The following is an 18,084-nucleotide window of genomic DNA, read 5'->3' as shown; positions in this document are numbered from 1 at the left end:
CTTACTACAATTTTAATTTTATATTATAAAATATTATTTTTACTATAGTTAATAATATACTATATTACAATCTAATATAATTATTTGTGATCTTCAGTTATTAAAAATATAACAAAATGGTTGCTACTACTACAGTTTGCTAAGCGAATACCAAACTGAAAGCTCACATTTTAGCAGAAGCAGTTTGACTTTGAAATTTGACTTTTTATTATTTTTGTTTGTCTTGACATATTTTTTGTTAAAAATGACACTTACTGGGTTTATATTTCTTTGGAATTTTAATTATTTTTACATCCATATTGTACTTCCTTAAACTTAAATTAGAAAATTATAATTTGCATCCTGTTTGACATAAAGTAGCAAAATCAGCAACTGAATTTAAAAAGCATTCTCAGTTCAATTCAATTCTGAATGGTGCACACTGCTGGAAAGAGATAGAGGGAGAAAATACATGCATTTAAAATAAGGAATTAAAAGTGTGCTTATAGGTTTCAGGTTCTGAAAACACAGTTGGTAGATTCAGCTGTGAAAGGTTGTGGCACTCATTTAGACAGCACTGGTTATGAGTTCAAAAACATTAGAGAATGTACTAGAAAGTGGCAGTGACTAAGGAGGACACAAGTGGGGAAGAAATTTGTGGTGTAGCTAAATAACTAAATAAATGTTGAAAAAGTGGTGCATTTGATGTTGCCTTGTGCTGCCTTGGGCCTACACAACACAAAGGAGCATGGAGGCGGGTGTTTAGGGGAAGCGTCCCCCTGAAGAGGTTTGCTGAAACGGGGCGTAGGAAGAGGGAGGTGGGGCAGCAGTGTTTACAGGATGGCAGTAGAACTGCTGCTGTCCCCATGGTGGAGATGGCAGTAAAGAAACTGAGTGAGGGAGGAGCATTAGACACTGGAAAGTCCCTCAGCAGCAGGAGAACTCCTTGAAGTTTCTTGTGAGGACACAGTAAAACACAGACACAAATAAACTCAGAGACAGAAGTCGCAGCTGCCATCATAGTTGTGCGATTCACTGTGAAGTGTCTTTATCAAATGTCATGCAAGTATACTGACGCCAATCAGCCATTAACCTCTGAGAACCTCGGGTTCTTAAATGGATTTGCTTCAAGATCCAACTTTTACAATGGGAACAAGAGACAACCTAAATATTTTATATATTTTATTTTATTTTAATATAATATAATATAATATTATTTTATTTTATTTTATTTTAATATAATATAATACAATAGGGCTGGGCGATAAATCGATTTTATCGATTAACTCGAATGTGTAGTTTACATCGATTTGTTTGAATGAAAATCGGTTTTCTTTTTAACATCCACTCAGGGCTCCCGTAGTTCAGAATGGGCTCAACACCCCCCCCCCCTTTTGATACTTTGCGGTAAAAGTGGCTCTCTGATTGACTCTGCCCTATCAGTGCGGCTCCCATGAAAAAAAATAAATAAATAGTAAAGACCTTTGACAGTCTTACAGACTGTATCCAGTATGATAAGAATGTTATGTTACATTTTATTTTATGTAACGTTTTCACGGTTTACAATGGCAGGACCTGTCATCTTGTCTTTTTGGCTTGTTGTTTCTGATTGCAATTTAACCTGAAGGGGGAATCCAGATCAAATCCCAGAAGGTAAAATCAAAACAAAATAAAGTTAAAACTTGTTTTGAACAATTTCTTTGTCATCTGAATATTGATTTTAAGTAGGGGAAAAAAAAATCGATTTAAATCGTAAATCGGATTTTTTGTTAAAAAATCCGGGATTTATTTTTTAGGCCATATCGCCCAGCCCTACAATACAATATAAATCGATATCTGTAGCTAACCCTAATTTTCTGGATCATATTGTGATTTTGTATTTGCATTTCATATTCAAAAAGCATTACTTTTATAACGGAATACACTTTACCTCTGGCTTTTCATCTTTTTCTTTTTTACTGTCTTACCCCTTTTTTCTTTTTTTTTCTTTTTTGTTAATATTACTCAGCACCAAAACATAAACAGAGAAAACCATAAATAAACAATAAGATAATACAGTATCAGTCAAGATAGTATCAATCTCTAAAGATAATTTATATATATATATAATACATGTACAATTCCAGCTATTTAGCATAGTTTTATTTAAAGTTTTCAAGGATCAATAAATGGTATATATGACATTCGCTCAACGTTGGACAGTATATAGTTAAAACAGTACAAACCCAAAACAAACTTATTTGTAGAAGGAAAGAAGCTGCATCAGTTTCTGCTTAGCAAAACATGGAAAATTCTTGACGATATAGTGAAGCTAAACACATTCACATAAACCTTCTCTTACTCAAAGTGGGAGTTCATTTATCAACCAGTTAACCTTTCGGTTCCCCGGCAGCAGAATAATAAGAAAAAAGACTACAAGCATCTTGGCACATATCTCGGTATCTTCACAGTAGCCCGCAATAGCTTTTAGCTGAAGGCCTGGTGGTAGTAGAGAGATGCTCTGGTGGGATATCTGCTGTGTGAGGGGGATTTAATCTGTTTCTGCCTACAGCTTGGGGCTTCTCTGAATAATGGAAGACATATTTGGGTGGTGGAAAAGGTTTCATGAGGAGTAACTCTATGAATATTAGCCTAAAACTCTAATGCTAGCTAGTTCTCAGGTGCTTTGCGGTGAGGTAGATGTTGATACATTAGAGTACCGCCGATCCGATAGTCAGTATCGGTATCGCTCCGATACTAGCATTTTCTGCTGGATCGGGGTATCGATCAGATGAGATCGATCCAAATTGTGCGTATACTATTGTGTGTATTGTATTGTGCGTATAATATGTTATTGTTAAGCCGCAAGAAAGGCACAAAGACATTATAAAGCACCATAGAGTTTCTGAGCACTATATTTTAAGTCTTCCGAAGCTGTTCCATAGTTTAATGTGTGAATATTTAAGTCGTTAAATTCAGGTTCTATACATTTTATAAAATGTCTTTTAATTTTACAGTATATATTTTTATATATAAATATATTTATTTGTTTTCATGAATGTATTTTACAACAAAACAAAGAGCAATGTGTGACGTTTTACCAGATTTAGTCCTACAAAGGTCAACACACAATGAGGTATAGAAATTCTATGATACCTGCTCTGGTATCGGATCGATATCGGTATCGTCTTAAAAAATGGTATCGAGCCACCCCTAGTACCGACAGTATGGCACAAATTAAAAATCGCAGTGTTTAATTCCACCACCTCAAGTGCCACCAAACAAAGCGTTTCCTAAACATTTTCTTCATTTTCTGCCATTGTTCGCCCAAACATACGCTGTTGGTTGCGTCACATACACTATGTCAGCCTGCTTAAACAAACAGCAATGTTTTGATAGCACCACAAAGTCACAGTATTTACACATCCCCAAAAAAAATCAACCCACTTACTTACTGCGAGTGTACGAGAAAGTATCTTAACATCCGAAAAAAAAAAAAAATTACACACATCGGTTTTAACAGCACAACATACAGGACACCTTGAAAACAGTCAAATGTAGAATCAAATACAGCTGTTGTGCTATTCCTCTCTGCTAATGGGAGTCAATTAACAAGAACAATCGCTAAAAGAAAGTTTATCGTGCCGCATCTGTTCCCAAACCTCTCTCACAATTCCATGCTCTTTGAAAAACTAGCTAATGTGTTTTTTTTGGCAGATATGGTAGTTTAATTTTGTAGTTTTGCTCTCAAGCTTGCTACAAAATCGTTGCTCGCTGGGCCCTGTCACATGCGCGACAGCCAATGAGACCACACCATGCACTGCTAACAAGTGCACATGGAGGTCAGGGAGTCGGAGAATATTTATAGGGTTATTACCTACCTTCTCTCCCCTCTTCCAGAAGGTGAAATAAAACTTTGCATACAACCTTGCAAACCTCACACTTCCCCACCTTAGCCACATCTCTCGCGTGTTATAAACAAGAGTTGCTTTGAATAATCCTCTCGTTTGTGTGTGTGTGTGTAAGGTGAGGTGAAGTGTTGATGAGTAGACGGAAGCCGATACCGGAACGGAGGAGAAGAGGAACACATATGCTAAAGCAAAAACCACCATGCAAGGAAATCTGCATGGTATTGAGAAGCACAAAACATGACCATGGGTCAAAAATGGCCAGCAAATAACCAAACCAGGACAGATAACACTCAGTCGGGGTTTGGGAGAGTCCATACTCGTTCGGACAGCACCGTAGCCTATATCCGCAGGAGCTTCCCCGGGGGTGACTGAAGTTGCTGACATTTTAAGGCTATTGGAAACAAAAGCTAATAGGCAGTGCAGTGTGCTGAAATCATGTCTGGTTCATGTTTAACAAAACAAGGTCAGCAGAGTTGTCAGGCTGTGAAATCCATAAATAACTTGATAATGGGATTTTAAAACAAGCCGTCCACCAAACCCCCCCATCTCCCTAACAGGAGCGCGCACACATGTGTGCGTGTGTCTGTGCGCCTTTCAAGAAAGGGGGAAATTAGAATGCAAATGGATTCACACCACATCCTCATAAACAACAGTGTTCATTTAACCCTCGACCCCTGCATTTAACTGCCCATCAAGTCATTTTTGCATGGCGAGGCACGTGGAAGTGGACTAAGATGAGGGAATGTGTGTTTTTGTGTGACGGCCTGGGTTCAGAGTTTACCATTTGTAATGCTCAATTAATCTTGTCAGCATGCATTTACAGGCGAATTGAACACCTTTTAAAATCCCTTTGGTTTTGTCTCTCGTTTGTACTGCCGTCTATCACTCGAGAACGCTTCTTGGAAAATTCAACACATAGACACATCATTTAGCTACATAAAACCTGTAATCATCAAATCAGCCCGTTACATCATTTGCAAGGATGGAGAGAATGATGCATACGGGCATATGGAGGAACGACCTAGAGGTTGGCACGTACGCCGCAAGAGAAACGGGGGTCCATTTGAATGGCGTTCTGTTAATCCTGTGCCGTTTGTCGTAGCTAATTACAGCGGACAAGCCTCTTTATCGAACCCACTCCTGCCATCGGCATTAGGATGCATGAGCTGCCGCTGTTGTTTTAACCGCTTTCATTTAGCACACAAATCAGTGCTGTTGACAGAGTGCTTTTGAATTAAGCACGGAGCGCCCTCCGTGCCACTGTTGCGCTACGACGCGCAAGCAAGACCCAGGACAAGGAGCAATTTATAACGCCATTAGCCACACTCACCGAGGTTACAGGCATCAAAATTGTTCCCGTCTAATTATTCTTAATGGATACAGGGAGGCGGCGGCACTCGGGACAGCTTTTTCATTAGCCCTCAATCAAGGAGGCATAGTGAGTGGGGGGGTTGGGGCGAGGAAGAGGGGCCAAATGCACTGACAGTGCAAGTAGGAAATCCACCAAAAAAAAATTATGTTTGCATGCTTTTATTGTTGTTCTAAGAAAGACATTCTCTTTTGTGTTTGTGTTTGTTTGTGTGTGTGTGTGTGTGTGTGTGTTTGTGTGTGTGTGTGTGTGTGTGTGTGTGTGTGTGTGTGTGTGTGTGTGTGTGAGAGAGAGAGAGAGAGAGGGAGAGGGACAGAGTTCAAAGACGGTCTTGTGGAGTCATGTCTATATTAGTTACTACTACAAGAAAAAAAATGATTCGCTCTTGCTCTGCTGCTTTGCCTTCAGTCTTAATGTTTGATTAAGAGAGGAGATTTTTCCCTGCTTTTAAAGAGATGGATTAATGTAAGGACTAAACTTGAAGAGGGGCACTTAAAAGTCACCCTACTCAGCCATTTGTTCATCAAGGGCAAATGACATTTAGGTATGATTACTGCTCTCTATGGATGTGCGTTATTGATTGTTAATGCAATGTTTTAAAGGGCTCTAAAGTGCTCCATCTCGTATTCGTCCTCGAAAGAAATAGGACAAGGCAAAAGAAAAGTTGGGGAAAGGGAGGAAGATATACAATAACCTATAGCAATTTCCTAACAGAATATCCTAGATAAAAGACCTCAAATGTCAATTACAAACTGTAAGAGACAAAATGTGTCAAATCGCTCAGATTAAATGCTGATCTTGGATCAGATTAACCTGTAGCATTAAAAAAGCAATACAAATTGTGTTGAGGAAAGTATTAAAATTTAAAGCAACAACAGTTCTTTCAATGTCTATAGTAAAAATCCTTAAAAAATAGTCTAAACAGTAATACTAAACTATTTAGCACATCATAGTTGAGAAAATGCAGTATATTGTAGTTTAAAATAAAAAGTTAGCAAATTTTCAATTTCAAGAGTCAAATCTTCTCAATGATTTAGATGAACAGGTTCAGTCAGAGTGGTTCTAGAGTCACGAATCATTGAACACAAAGGAGTCTCTAGTGTTTGATTCATAACGAGCCAAGAACAATAAGTGAAGTGATAGTAGATTTTAATAAATAGTAATTAAATGTATCTCAAATACGATAAGGAACTGAACTTCAGCACTGTTTAATGTAAATGTAAATGCATAATATATTTAGGTTTTAAAATTTTTATGATCTGAAATCTGGCTGTAATAAACTGAACTGAGACACAGACAGTCATAATAATGAAACTGTTCAACCAGATTCAAAAAAAAAGAAGAAGAAAAAAACAACAACTTTAAAACAATTTTGTGTCTACACTTTTTAGAGCATGTGACTTGCCACACTGGCATATCAGAGACTACACAATAGCCTTATTAATTATGTACAAAAATCACTGAATTTATTTGTTTTTTGGAAGTGGCTCATTGAAACAAACTGTTCAAAACAACCAATTCATGAATCGAACAATTAAAATTCTTTCATCATTTATTAACCCTCATTTTTGAATTTTTTTCCTCCTTCTGTGTACAAGAAAATGTTTTGTTTCTGTTCCCACTGACTTCCATTATATGGACAAAAATATAATGGAAGTCAATGGGAACCAAAACTGTTTGGCCACACACATTCTTTAAAATATCACATAAACCTCAATAACTGATCATTAGGTAAAACAATAAGCTCCTAACATCACCACTCTGTGACAAAAATGAAACAATAAGCAATGAAGCAAAGAAACAATAATCTGACAATTCATTACTGTAATGAATGCTGTGAAGTTGCACCCTCATCTCTAAAATCAGTAGCATTGCTTAATATGAAACAGTTAGAATCTGTTAAGCTAGACTGACAACATGTGGTAGACACTGTGGGTCAAAGTATTTCAAATTTCTTAGTATCTGTGGCTGAAAAAGTGCACTGCTCTTACGCGAACACACTCTGCACTGCTTGCGAACAGCAATATAGTACATTGATCAGGCTGATGGTTGAGGTGGAAGTAGCCGATTCCTGTGGCAAAAGACTGTGTGATTTCCAGCAGCGCAACCTCTGCTCTATCCCCATGTAATTATGTCCCCCCGCGGTGTCCTCCGTCATAGCTCGCGTGTCATCTTGCACAGACACGAAACAGACGCCAAATTGTAAGTGTTAACCATCTTTTACAAGCCATTAAGTGAGAGGGCATTATCGCATAGCGGAGTCCCTTAACGAGGACTGACATATGTGAAGGAGGCAGTTAGCGCCTAACATTAAGACGTGCCAGCGTGCTGATGGAATGGGACGTTGTCCATGGGGAAGACATAAGTGTTAATTAGAGGATAATCGCTGGCTGGTGAGCTCGGTCTCTTGCTCACACTCTTGCTAGCTGGCTCTCTAATGCTACTGCTCTCACTTGCTCTCACTCTCGCTTTCTTTTTGAGACACTCTCCTGTCTACCCTCTTCAACAACCCCAAAGGAGAGATGTGTAGATTATTGCTCATTTGAGAACTGGGTAATTTCTTCAGTTAAGCCTGGGAATGGGTCCCTTACTATTAGTGTGCAGGGCATTGCAGTACAGAGAAAGACTTTGCCCTGATTGTATCTCAAGAGAAGTCTTCCTGTGAGTTTATGCATCATTATAAAGAGCTTTAACTTCATGTTCATGAAGACTATAGCACTGTTCCAAAACCCAAAACTCGCATAGACAGCATCCTAATGGTCATAGAAGCTTGTGTAAGTGACTCGACTCACAACTGATTTCAATCCAGGTGATGGAAGAGAAAAGAAACAACATTATAACAAACTGAAATTTTTATTTAATACAAAACAGTCTGATTTTAATTATTACGAATGATTAAATAATACAAATTAGTAAATAAATTAAAATTATAATTTTTGTTTATCCTTTTGGTATGATGAATAAAAAGTACATTACTATTCAAAAGTTTGTGATCAAAGGTTTTTGTTTTTTAAGTCTCTTATGCTAACCAAAGCTTCATTTATTTGATTAAAATTATACTAAAACAGTAATTCTGTGAAATATATTTTCAATTTTAATCGTGTCACATGATCCTTCAGAAATCATCCAAATATGCTATTTGGTGCTCAAGAGACACTTCCTATTTTTATCAAAGTTGAAAACAGTTGTGTTGAACCAAAAAAAAAAAACAAACACTTTTCTTCTTTTTTTTTTTTTTGTCTGATATATCGATGAACGAACAGCATTTATTTGAAATATAAATATTTTTGTAACATCATAAATGTCTGCTGTCACTTTTGATCAATTTAATGTGTCCTTCTTGAATATAAGCAATAATTTCTAATTTGCAAAAAAAAGAAAAAAAATCTTATTGACATCAAACCTTTGAAAGGTAATGTGCAGTTTATTTAATTTTCTCATGTATTATTTACTTTTTCCACTGTGTTTGTCACATTTCATTCTGGTGTTCCCTGTCAAGGATATGTGCTACTGCTATCTGAATATAGCCAAAATTAGGTATCTTAGGAGACAGCATAATTAAGCTGTATACAGTTTACTAGGTTTTAACACAGAACCCTGATCAAAATGTGACCACCAACATAAGAGACTTATAAATTCTCCCACACTGTCTCTTCCTATGATTTTAGCTGTGTATTATGAACCTAATGATGAAATAAACAAACACACAAGCTGGAAAGGTGTGACTCATTTAGATTTAACTCTGGACAAATGATTTAACCCTTCACTCTCTGCCTGTTTCATACATAAAAAGCATTTCTTCCAATGAGGAGTGTTTTCAAACACTTTGTAAAACATCTAATAATGACTCTCCAAACTTCTGTCCTCATACTTTACTCTTCTGCAAACTTAAAAATCAGAATGTCTGAAATTACACTACTACCACAGACAGTTTGTGGGGGTATGATGGCCACAGACTGGCAGCGAGAGAGACAATAGAGCTACACAATCAACACCAAATCCTCTTTTATATTTCAAAATTTGGAACCAATAGCTGCACAAATGTCTAGAAAAAAGACATTTTTATAAATTCACATATTGTGCATGAGAAAGAGTAGGAAACATGGATCAAAGTTACATAACTGTGTAAAACAAGAAGCTTATCATCTAGCTGACACTCTCCACACAAAATAGACGAAACTAGGCCTCATCACCCCCGACTTCTCTCTCCAGTCACAGTGATTTACAGCAGTGGACGGGTCAGAATAATGCCCTCTGGCAAGCACGGCCAATCAGCTTGAATTATGACCCATATGTGTGGAACGGGACACTGGCCGTCGGGGCTACATGGCTAAACGCCACAGTGTACACATCAAGAGCGATTGCCCTGAGAGACTCGGTCTATCGATGAGACCCCAAGCCCTGTAGTTTTGAGCAGCATGTGCGCTTGTACGTTCAGTGTGCGAGCACGAGGCCGGGGATCTCACACGAGGTGTAAGTTTCAGTGCCGTCTTCCTCAGTAGGTTAGCGTGGCCACCTTTGCGAGCTAAGTGAAAAACTATAAACTTCTTGAAAGGCTTCCGCTATTGTATTTAGATTTTACCACCCATATTTTCATTCAGAGAATTCATCTTTAAGACATACTGATTCATTGTTTTATGGAAATCGTCTTTTGTTTCATGCAAACGTGATAAATATGGTTGGCTAACATTAAAATAAAAAAGCGCCCTACTACATTAGCTTGCTTTGTTGTCTTGAAACACAATGTTGGTCTCCAAAAGAAAAAAAGAAAGAGAAAAAAGTTCAAATAAGGGGAAAAAACATGCAATTAAGCATGACTAAAAGACAACGATAAGCAGTAATTAATATTCGATTAATGCCCGAGGAATTTCTTTTAAAGTAATTAAGCGTTTATTAATGCGATTTGTAACCCCTGAAGTGTCACAGGATATGCTAAATGAAATGCTAATGTTAAATTGCTCTGCCCCCCCACTGCCAAAACGTTCCACTGCAGCTCCTCTTATTGACGCTTAATTTAACAAAGCCTCAGACTGAACTTCATCAAGTCAGATCAGAACTTTAATCTGTGCTAAATCCAAAGTAAACTCTAACACAAGTATAAAGTTAAAGGAACTTCACACCCCAAGTGGTAACTGTGTCAATAAAATAAAATAAAATAAAATAAAATAAAATAAAATAAAATAAAATAAAATAAAATAAAATAAAATAAAATAAAATAAAATAAAATAAAATAAAATAAAATAAAATAAAATAAAATAAAATAAAATAAAATAAAATAAAATAAAATAAAATAAAATAAAATAAAATAAAATAAAATAAAATAAAATAAAAGATAAAGAAGTCTGCAATTAAACAGTCACTTAAGGTCTAGCGATGGAATCACGTCAACTAATTAGTAGTATTAAATATTACATTTAAAATAAAGCATAATAAAATAAATCAATGCAATTAATCACTTTAAGTCTTTCAATGGATTCACAAAACAAATAATTAATATTAAATAATAAATATTATTTCATTGACATTAAACAATTAAAATAATACATATTATAATTCACTTTAAAATAATTCATATTTGATTATAAAATAAAACAAAATACAATGTAATTTAATTCAATTTAATTAAAAAAATAAAATTGAAGTCTGCAATAAAAAAGTCAGTTTAAGTGGAACCAATGGAATCATGAGTCAAAGATTTAATATTAAATTAATATTAAGAATTAATAAACAAAAAAAAAGTCAGTTTAAGTCTGCCAATGAAATCATGAGTCAAAGAATGTATATTAAATATTAAATTACAATAATAAATATTATATTTAATTATAAAAGAAAAAGTGTAAGTCGGTTTAACTCGGCCAAATTAATCAGGAGTGTGAATCTAAAAGAGTATGTGTGTGAGAGTACCTATCCATCAGTTATTTTGAATGTATTGCCCTGGGGTCCTAGATTTCTTGTTGGCCTGCATCTGTGTGAATGCATGACTTGGGTCAGTGTGTGTTCTTGTGTGTGTGTGTGTGTGTGGTCATGAGGGCTGACAGTAAGTTCTGGGGGGCAGTGGGCCATGCCAGGTCTGCTCTCCAAGCTGGCTGGAGCAGTGGCCAGCATCCTGACAGGGTCTCGCAATCCCTCTTTCTGCCTAATTTAACCCTGTTCCTCTCACTTAACCAATTGCGACACCAACACATACAGACACCTTAAACCTCCCAGCCACTCTTCAATTTACCTCTTCCTCCATCCCGCTTTCTCCTCTCCACAGATTGGCCCATATGTCGTCAACCTCATTCCTTTCTTCCTTTCCTTCCACAGAGTAAATAACAGCATATGACTCTGGAATGACAAGAAGTTGAGTAAATAATGACAGAATCCCCATGTATGTTCTTTCCATCACCCTGCTTTCTCATTTTTGCTGCCTTTACATCCTTTCATCCTGCGTGAAAGCTCCTCAACGTCCCAATCACCCTGACTGACCAAACAGTTTAATGTCAGTTTGCCCTCGTTCACTCTTTTTCTCTCTTTCTATCTTTATCTACCTGTCTCACTGCAAATTGATAAATCTCAGAGCTCACGGCCTCTCTTCCACTTTGACTGCTGCATGTCACTGCTTGTCTTCCTTCTAACTCTCCATTTAGACGTCTCCGTGCTTCCCTCAATCCAGCCCACACAGACAGCCAGACCTGATCCGTCTAAGCTCCATCTCACTCCCTCTCCTCCCTATCTCCTACATTTGTCTGATAGACAGCAGATCTGGGCTTCTCCTGCAGTTGACAGCAGTATCTGATCCTCTGGCCTGCAGGTATCCCACCTTCCCTCAGCTTATGTGGCCCTCCAAATCCCACTTTCAAGCTCTCCTCCTCGCCTTTTCCTCAGCATCGGGGTTGTACTTTGCACTAAAGCATGGGTAAATCTGACAGAGGGACACATCCTGATCCATCTCACGACAGCTGAGAACTGTAAAGCTAGTGATCCCAGAAAAGCTCAAGTGCAGTATGTCACCTTGTTGCTGGAGAACTGAGAATTGCAGATAAAAGAAAGGGATTAGAATTGGAGAGATAATAGGTAGATTTGCAGATTGTATCACATTTGTGGCACATGATTTTTTTTATTTTTTTGTCCGAAACAGCAGCAGGCCAAATATATGTTAGTCAGTTTATTAAACTGTACAATATCTGGCCACTGAGATGACATGTCCAGCAAACACTTTAAAGAGCACATCTTCGGTTTTCAAATATTATATGCTTAGTTTAGAGCACTGTTGTTACAGGTCACTAAAACGACAACATAGATAATAATGCTGAAATATAAATATTCGATGAAAACTTAAACTTAAAGAAACAAAATTTTAAATGTTGCCTGGACACCTAATTAAAACAAATGTATCTAAAATTGCTGAAACTAAAACTGAAATAATAAATCTAATTAGAAATATTCATACAAATAAAAAAAATACAAAATCATATAACAAAATGTATTTTTACTTTTTAAAATCATAAAAATGATAAAAACTAAAAAATATATGTTAATTTAAAATACAAATAAATAATACAACAGTAAATAATAAAAAAAAATAACACTAATTTTGAGTAAATATTATGTAAAATTAAATTAAATAAAATATTAAAAATTGTGTTTATATGCTGAAGACTGGTTCTTAAATCATTATATAAAAAATATTTTTTACAGACAGTGGAGATCTCACTAAAAGCCACACTGAAAATCTGGATTAAACATCTCATTTAAATCAGGTAATAAAGTTTTAGGATTAAAAAAATAAATAAAAATAAAACATTCTGAAAATTAATAAGTGTAATGTAATATTGTGCATTATTTATAGGTCTGCATTAAATTAAGTAATTTTTTTACATTGATCATTTGTACTGCGTCATTAAAACAAGAGCTTTACACTAAAACTGTGATACTGATAACATAATTTCCAATCATTCACATACGTCAGTCCTCGTAAATTTAGAAGATCAAAACAGAACCCCTGGAGAGAAAACCCACTGTTTTAAAGATATATTCACATTATGTTGAACTCTGGTAAGCCTGACTTCCAGATATTAGCATCGCCCACTGAAAACCCATATTGGTCAACCACTAATCAGAAAACAGCATGAAGGACATATAGAAGAATGAAAGTGTCTGAGACCTCATGATTACAGGCACATTTGAGCATGAAAGAATCTTGATCCAACACCAAAGCACATGATCACCAAACCCCAATTTCTCTTTCTATCTCTTCATATATTACCCCACTAACGCCTTTCCCATGTCCCTCTGAAATCCCTCTGCCTCCAGCTGTCATTTAGAATTCAATTTTCCCACTCTCGTGCCTAAAGGTCAAAGTTTAATAGGGAGCAAAACAATAGCCTGCCATAGACACAACAAACAAAGACCCGTGGGATTTGTTTGCTTATTCCTTCTTTTTTAACCCCCTTTTTTCCTCCTCCTCCTTTTCTCACTTCCGTCCCCCCTCCTGGGCGTTAACTGGGCCGAGTAAGGCCTTGTCAATATCCTGTCGCCTGATCAGTGGTTTATACGTATTTGGGAGGTTAATTGCCGTTTCATGGGCTTGTATTTACATGAAAAAAGCCTTGTTAGACAACTAATAAAGACTGGGAGGTGGCGAGCTCAACAAATTAACAAGAGAAGCTGGAAGCGAAAGCTAATTACCACATCCAGTACACAATCATCTGTGCAAATAAACAAGCTACTTGTTTTCCTTCGATAGCTCGTTCTAGAACTACGCTTCACTGTCCGTTCACAGACACGCCAGAAAAGAGAGAGAAAGAAGGAAGCGTGAAGAGCGAGTCGGGTCGTCGAGAGACCGGCTGCCTCACACGTATGTGTGTGTTCACATTGTTCGGAGGTAGCTTCAGAAGGGTGGGAACTGTACAGATTAGACAGAGAGAAGGAGAAAAAAGCATGAGAGAGAGAGAGAGAGTGCGAAAGGGAGGGGGATGGGAACAGTGTCCTCTCTTTAGCTACAAGGGGGGTCTTGTCAGCTGGAGTATTACACAGCAGTCGAGCAGCAAATTCAGGTCATTGCCTGTTTGCGAGAGTGTGTGTGAGAGAGCATGCGCTGCTGTGAAACCACACTAAACTTTTTAGCGCTCACTTCAGGTGTGTTTGTAACAGCAGAAGCACACCGACTACAGTATGTTCGTTTATTCAATAGTTTAGTCGAATAATTAATCAAAGGGATGTGTAAGACATTATATATCGATTGTTTGGCCTTGAAGAGTCTCTTTAGAAGAAGTCCAGAAAAGAAGACAGGACAGAAAATATGATGAAGGTTCTGATGCCCCAACCATTCAGTGCATTTTCACCTAAGTAAAGATAGTTCTGGGCTAGAAAATTTAACCTGCTCTTGAACCTGTTGATCTCTAAAGAAGAATCGTTAAAATCAGATGGCGATAAAACCAAGATAAGACTAGATCACAGGAAACTACATTAAAACCAACAAAATGGAAACAACATATTGGAACACAGTAGAATTCATTTAAAACATTTATCACAAATATCATGTGTAAACATCATACATTTCATTCATATAAATAATCTGAAATTTAGTCTTATATAAAAGACCTAAAAATACATAAATAACCTTCAAACCTCGTCTTCAAAAGCTGATCGTGAATAAAGACTGAATCAAATTAGTTTGTATATTAATATCTCAAAAGACTTAACAAGGACCATAACGCAACATGATTATTTGTTATGAATAGAAATGCAGTCACAGTAGTTACACTACCGTTCAAAAATGTGGGGTTAGAAGATTTTTTTTTTTTTTTTTAAGAAAATAATAATTTTGTTCAGAAAGGATAAATTAAACATCAAAATTTATAGGAAAATACATTTTAAATGTTACAAAAAAAATTAATTTCAAATAAATGTTCTTTTTGAACTTTCTATTCATTAGACTTTTCACATTGATGATAATAAGAAATATTTCTTGAGCACCATCAGCATATTAGAATAATTTCTAAAGGATCACATGACACTAAAGACTGGATTAATGGATGATGAAAATTCAGCTTTACCATCACAGGAATAAATGACATTTCATAATATCTTACATCAGAAAACAGTTGTTTTAAATTGTAATAATATTTCTGTATTTCTAAATAAATATATGCAGCTTTGGTGAGCCGAAAAATCACACAGACCCCAAACAATTAAATGGTACAGTACGTTTTTTGGCTCTCAAATCAGTAAAAATGTAGGCTGGTTCTAGGATCAACCAACAACTGACACCATTTATATGGAAAAATGGTTTTGGTCCAGTACCCAATGCCATCTTAAGCCCGCTGAGCCCTCCTTCACATAAACCATCAGGTATATGCATTATGGTTGCAGGACCAACAAAGGATGTTGATCCAGGAACATGTCCGACACGGCTAAATCATTACATCAGAATGCTTTTGAAAATGGATTCTAAACATGTAGGCATTCACATTTATTTCTTTATCTGTCTCTGTCCTCTCACTTTCATATCTCAAGATCAGAGGTCTCCCTCCTCCCCTTCCCCCTAATTCAGCGTCACCGCTACATTTTGTCAGAGTCAGCAGCTAAAACGGATGATTTAAAAAAAAGGAGGAGAAAAAAGAAAGTATTGATTAGCTTTCAAAGCTCCATGTGGGCCACTCTTATCGATTAGGAGAGCTGAGCTGCTGGCCTCCTCTCTTTCTTTCTTTCTCTCTCCCTCACCCTCTTTCTCTCCCTCTGGGGTCTTTGTTCAGGGAGTGAGTGATATAATGGTTCTTTGAGGAGTATGTAGAGTGGTGATGGGGTGGGGTGGAGGGGGTGCTGTCTGTGGCATCTGGGAAGAGGGGGAGGCAGAGAGCGAGAGAAAGAGTGAGAGAGACACCAAGGAAAAGAAAAAAAGTCTCAATGACAATAGGTCAGGGCAGCCAGGCTTAGGGCGACGGGGACCAAAGAGAGTGAGAGGATAATCTGCTAAAGCCCCGAAAAGAGAGATTCAGCATGCGCACCACCCTCGTAGGGCCTAAGAGCAAATTTGCACATAAATAAAGAGCCAGCGTCGCTTTGAACAAGCAGGTCTAAAAGGAGAAGGAGGGAGGGAAAGAGTGACAGAGAGAGAGAGAGAACTGCAGCTGTCTGACGGTCGGCTAACCGTCTGGCCAGTCTAAAGAACGTCACTATTTTACGCCCCTGTTGGTTTTGGGGAGTCTGGGATAGGATGTTTATCATTTTTGCCTTTCTTTCCTCTTAATCTGTTTTCACTTTACTCTCAGCTTTAGGTATAATCTTTTAAAAATTCTCTTTGAGTTACCTCAGTCTTTTGGATTGTGCAGTGTGTGTCCTCTGAGGAAAGTTTTGTGCGCTTATACCTTAACAGATTTAATGCAGTTCTCTGTCATCTTTCATTTAAGTACCCAAAATTAAAATTCCCTAAGAGAGAGAGAAAAAAATGATATGATGATATTGCTGGACCCACACAGTGAGTACAGAGCTATCTGTACAGAGCTATGTATTGCTCAGATAATTAGGTACATTTCAGACTAACAGTATGATTGCAGACAAAAGCACCATCACTGCAGTTTGAGACAATACTGAGATATCAAAACCTATAGGACACATGTATTATTATTAAGGACTTTTTCTTTAGGGGACATTCACCTTATTGATGTCTTAAGAAACAAATGAGATAGTAAAAGATAACATGCAATTACTTATAGACTATAAAACATTCATAAGTTGATTTACTAAAGTGTAAACAATGTGACTGCCATGCACTTACATTTATATGTTTGCATTTAGCTGACACTTTTACCCAAAGCAACTTACAAAGCATAAATGTATTCAAAATTTGGTGACTATTAATTACAATGAAAGGCAAGTAGAAAGACTGAAATAATGTTTCCTGTAATGAATTTATTTTTTTTTATTTTTTTTTACATTTAACAATTCATGCATTCCCTGGGAACTGAACCCATGACCTTGGAGTTGCTAACCAGAATGGTCTGCAGTTTGAGCAACAGAAATGCTACTAACAAAACAGTTTAAGCATCCCGATCAGCTCTATAACCAATGGCATTAGTTTAGGGGCAGGGCTACCCTTACGAAAAAGAAGTTTATTCAAGTGTGCTATTAGTATACTTATTTTAAACTAAAAATAGGAAAGTATACTTTGAGTTTACTTTTTATGTACTTCTCAGAAATGGGCTTTATGTACTTCTAAGATATATACTTATAATGACAATTAAGTATACTTGACTTATACTTACAAAAACTCAAAATATACTTGAACTTTACTTAAGTATACTTAATAAAATAAACTTGAAGTATACTACTTTTTGGTAAGGGTAGAACATTGAAGATATGGTTGGTGTTTAGTTAATTGTTTTTAATAGTATTAATTTTGTGTTTGATCTTGCTTTTAATTTTTCTTGGATATTTTTTATGAGTTTTCTTCAGAATTAGTCACCGATATGTGTATGCAAACAACTTATTAAATGAATTTGCCTTAAACCTGCTTTAACTTGTTCTTGACATGCATCAAAATATCTGAAACTGACAAACATCAATTCAATGACTTCCCCTCAAGAACTCTTTCATTGCTAAGTATAAACAAACGTTATTATAAATATAAAATAATTTGAGTCCAATATTTCTGAGTCACCTGCTTAAAATTCAAGAGGAAGAAACCTACATATCATCTCTAATGCCTCACTTTTCCTACTAAATACAGACTTGGAGCCCACGGCTAAAAAATTATGCAATGACAGCCATCTAAAAATATCTCACCCACACCCTTCCACTTTTCATTCTACCACCAAAAGAAAAGCAATAATAAAAATGGATCCCAAGGTTCCAGGATCTGAT

The 18,084-nt window shown here is 36.5% G+C and overlaps 1 long non-coding RNA gene across 2 annotated transcripts in view; it reads right to left on the bottom strand.

Moving 5' to 3' along the window:
- LOC122140008 overlaps positions 1-18,084 on the bottom strand; it is a 124,748-nt gene that overhangs the window by 56,130 nt on the left and 50,534 nt on the right. For both annotated transcript variants that reach the window (XR_006156737.1, XR_006156738.1), the window contains exon 4: positions 11,462-11,565. This is a non-coding gene — a long non-coding RNA (uncharacterized LOC122140008). The remainder of the gene's footprint in view (positions 1-11,461; positions 11,566-18,084) is intronic.

Source organism: Cyprinus carpio, chromosome B16 (genome assembly GCF_018340385.1).
Source record: "Cyprinus carpio isolate SPL01 chromosome B16, ASM1834038v1, whole genome shotgun sequence".
NCBI classification, from domain to species: domain Eukaryota; kingdom Metazoa; phylum Chordata; class Actinopteri; order Cypriniformes; family Cyprinidae; genus Cyprinus; species Cyprinus carpio.
The sequence above is the reverse complement of the archived record's forward strand: the minus strand, read 5'-3'. Positions and strand labels throughout refer to the sequence as shown.